At 49.6% G+C, this 4,398-nt stretch overlaps 1 protein-coding gene across 1 annotated transcript in view; it reads left to right on the top strand.

Annotated features, from left to right (window-relative positions):
* The window catches only part of ISM1 (isthmin 1, angiogenesis inhibitor), a 93,954-nt gene that overhangs the window by 77,128 nt on the left and 12,428 nt on the right, over nucleotides 1-4,398 (top strand). The gene's annotated exons all lie outside the window — the stretch shown is intronic.

The raw sequence follows: 4,398 nt of genomic DNA, 5'->3' as shown, positions 1-4,398 counted from the left end.
CCAATTCCTCCCAGCATCAGAGTCTTTTCCAATGAGTCAACTCTTCGCATGAGGTGGCCACAGTACTGGAGTTTCAGCTTTAGCATCATTCCTTCCAAAGAAATCCCAGGGCTGATCTCCTTCAGAATGGACTGGTTGGATCTCCTTGCAGTCCAAGGGACTCTCAAGAGTCTTCTCCAACACCACAGTTCAAAAGCATCAGTTCTTCGGCGCTCAGCCTTCTTCACAGTCCAACTCTCACATCCATACATGACCACAGGAAAAACCATAGCCTTGACTAGACGGACCTTTGTTGGCAAAGTAATGTCTCTGCTTTTGAATATGCTATCTAGGTTGGTCATAACTTTCCTTCCAAGGAGTAAGCATCTTTTAATTTCATGGCCACTTACTGAAGTAATAAATCCTTGATGGTTCCAGAGTCTCCAAGCCATTCAGAGAGCATTCATAGGGAAGGTTGTTCTGGTGTATTTGTGACAGCTTTTGCTACTTTATTGTTTTCTTTTAAGAATTAAAAATAGTATATTTATTTTTTGGCTGTGTTGGGTCTTAGCTGCCCGGTGGCATGTGGGATCTTAGTTCCCCAACCAGGGATCAAACCCACATTCCCTGCATTGACAGGTGGGTTCTTAACCACTGCACCACCAGGGAAGTTCCAGTTCTTGCTACTTTAGAAACCACTCAACAGTAAAAAAAAAAAAAAAAAAAAAATCCATCTGCAATGCAGGAGATACAGGTTCAATCCCTGGGTCGGGAAGATCCCCTGGAGAAGGAATTGGCAACCGACTCCAGTATTCTTGCCTGGGAAATCCCATGGACAGAGGAGCCCGGCAGGATACAGTCCATAGGGTCACAAAAGAGTTGGACACAACTGAGCTACTAAACAACAGCAATCTAAAACTTACTGGCTTAAAAGCACAAATGTCTTTGAGAGAGAGAGTCTGAAGGCTGTCTGCACCATTGTTCTGCTCTGGGCTGACTTGGCTGGGGCTGTGTGCTCCAGCATGGCTTCATTCCCAATGGTGGGATCCCTGCTGGCCAGCTGGGGTGCAGGGACCGGTGGGCCTCTCCCCCTCTGGCCCCACACCTTCCGGGCTCACCGAGGCTCTTCACGTGGTGGAAGAGTTCCCTCAGGGACAAGGCAAGCCCTGAGGCGCCGGCACCTTTCTAGCCTCTGTGTTGCATCATGTTTGCTGTTTTTTCAGGGGCCAGAGCAAGTCACGGAGAAGGCAATGGCACCCCACTCCAGTACTCTTGCCTGGCAAATCCCACGGACGGAGGAGCCTGGTGGGCTGCAGTCCATGGGGTCGCTAGGAGTCGGAAACGACTGAGCGGCTTCATTTTCACTTTTCACTTTCATGTGTTGGAGAAGGCAATGGCAGCGCATTCCAGTGTTCTTGCCTGGAGAATCCCAGGGACGGGGGAGCCTGGTGGGCTGCCGTCTACGGGGTCGTACAGAGTCGGACACGACTGAAGCGACTTAGCAGCAGCAGCAGAGCAAGTCAGAGGCCCAGGGCTGGGGTGGATGTGAAAGGGGGTGGGTACATAGAGAATTATGGAATCATCTTTCACAGAATTTGATACAGTACTAACGTTCAATAATTTAGACCAAAAAAAAAAAAAAAACATAAGAAATTACCTCAGGCAGGGATTCCAAGATGGTATGTTTAATGCTAAAATCTCAACATTCAGAGACAATATTCCCCCAAGCTAGCTTTCCATCTTATCATACCAGGGAGGACGTCCTGCCAGAGAATTCTAGGTGGCTGAGGCCCCTTTGCTTCTGCTGAGCCGAGCAGGATACCTCTTGGCATCACTTGGATTGTGTCTTAGGCTGAGACCCACCCCACAGGGGACAGCAGCTCTTCCTCCGTGAATTAATAAGCTTTCTCTGACTCACCCACTGCCCCCTTTTTATGAGTGTGAAGACAGTATCACCTGACTGGTGACTTTTTGTGGTGGTGGTTGTTCCTTTTAACAAATCAGACCCCAGGAAGAGCCACACGGGAGGTGCTGAGTGTGCTCCTGCGTGCGTGTAACACATGGATACACCCACCGACAAGAGTGCGAGCGTGTGATTGTTTCAGGCACATCCTTTGTGTCCTTGGCGAGTTTACCAAGAGGCCTGGGAGGTGGCAGCCCCGGCCCCCTGCTCAGCAATCTCTCCGGTTCCACTGCACTGATGCTCAGGAGGAGATGGAGAGATGGAGGCAGCCAGGGTGGGAGGGGAAGCAGACCCGCCTCCCTTGCACGAGGCAGGAGTTTCAAACATCTGCTTGGCCACGTGGTTGGAAAATCATGTCTTAGAAGGAAATCAAAATTCGGAAAAACCCCTTTGGGGGAGTCAGGAGAAAGGGATGGGGCCCCCGGGGGCAGGTGAGGTGTGGCTGGACTCTCAACCGTGGGTTAGGGGAAAGGATTAGGACTACCCCCACCGACTCTCACAGTGGGCTAAAGTCAGTGGCCCTGGGTTTGCCTGAGACTGAACACGCTGTAAACACAGCCTGGGAGTCTGGCCCGGGTCCCGCAGTTCAGGTAGAAACATGTGTGGACCGCATTCTTGCCAGGCCTGCGTAATAACAATCACCGAGACCTGTTCTGAGCGGAGCAGGACCCTACCCTGTGAGGCCAATGACTGGGGCTGCATGCTTGGCACTGGCAGAGGCCCCAAGGCTGGAGGAGGATTTCAATAAAGCGGGAAAAAGTAGTTCAGACGAAGATGCTGCAGAGTCAGGCTTTCGAGCAAAAGTGCTTAGCACTAGGGCCCAAGCTTTCTTTTCTCTTCCCCTTCCCCTTGAGTGGGTCATCCATGCACTCCAGGACTTAGTTTCCTTACTCCTAAAAAGAGGAAATTAGGTGAATTCCCTGGTGGTCCAGTGGTTAAGACTCCAGGCTTCCAAGGCAGGGAGTGTGGATTTGATGCCTGCTCAGGGAACTAAGATGCCACATGCCAAGCAGTATGGCCAAAAAATTTTTTTCTAATTTTTTTTTTAATTAAAAAATAAAAAGAGCAAGTTAGTCTAGATAACATACCAACCTCTCTCATGGCCCTCAAGCCCCCAGTCTGGTTCATTTCTCCTTTTTCCTTACCACTCACTGATTTCTGATACACTGTATAATTTAGTCATTTTTGTGTGTGTTTTTTGATTATTGTCTGACTCTTCTCACAAAACTATTAGTACCACAGAGCAGAGATCCTTGCAAGTTTTATTTAATGATATATCTCATATACCCAGAATTGGGCCTGGCACATAATAGAGTATTTGTTGGATGGATGTTGAGTGATGACCTCAAAGAACCATCTAGCTCTACCATTATGTATCAGTTATCAGGGCTTCCCTGGTGGCTTAGCTGGTAAAGAATCTGCCTGCAATGAGGGAGACTTGGGTTCAATCCCTGGGTTGGGAAGTTCCCCTGGAGGGGAGCATGGCAACCTGCTCCAGTATCCCCATGGACAGAGGAACCTGGCAGGCTACATACAGTCCATGGTGTCACAAAAGAGTCAGACAGCAACTAAGCACACATCAATTGTCTACTGCTGCATAACAACCATCCCAAAACTTGGTGACTAAAACATCAGCAGTGTATTATTTCTCTACAATTCTGTGACTCAGAACTTCAGGCAGGGCTCCACTGGGCAGCTTCTCTACTGCCAACAGCATCAGCTGCATTTAGCTGTCCCCTGAGAAGTGCCTGGAAGGTCCAAGAAGGCTTTATTCCCATGTGGAGTGTTTTGGGGCCCATTCATGTGACTCCTCTCTGTGCATGTGAAGGAACTGGTGGTTGTCATTTTGGAAAATCTTTACAATATTACTGCATGGCCCCAGGAGAAGGCAATGGCACCCCACTCCAGTACTTTTGCCTGGAAAATCCCATGGATGGAGAAGTCTGGAGGGCTGCAGTCCATGGGATTGCTAAGAGTCGGACACGACTGAGCGACTTCCCTTTCACTTTTCACTTTCATGCATTGGAGAAGGAAATGGCAACCCACTCCAGTGTTCTTGCCTGGAGAATCCCAGGGACGGGGGAGCCTGGTGGGCTATCGTCTATGGGGTCGCACGGAGTCGGACGCAACTGAAGCGACTTAGCAGTAGCATGGCCCCACGCTCTGTGGATGTGTACATTTTCAATAAGCACTTACTAGGCATCTTCTGGGCTTCCCTTGTGGCTCAACGGTAAAGAATCCACCTGCAATGCGGGAGACCTGGGTTTGATCCCTGGGTTGGAAAGACCCCCTGGAGAAGGGAAAGTCTACCCACCCCAGTATTCTGGCCTGGAGTATTCCATGGACTGTATAGTTTCTGGGGTGGCAAAGAGTCAAACTGAGCGACTTTCAGTTTCAGACATCTTCTGGGCTTCCCCAGTGGCTCAGTGGTAAAGAATCTGCATGCAATGCAGGCG

This window comes from Bison bison, unplaced genomic scaffold (genome assembly GCF_000754665.1).
Source record: "Bison bison bison isolate TAMUID 2011002044 unplaced genomic scaffold, Bison_UMD1.0 scf7180017864196, whole genome shotgun sequence".
Classification (NCBI taxonomy): domain Eukaryota; kingdom Metazoa; phylum Chordata; class Mammalia; order Artiodactyla; family Bovidae; genus Bison; species Bison bison.
This window is presented reverse-complemented; position numbering and strand designations above follow the sequence as displayed.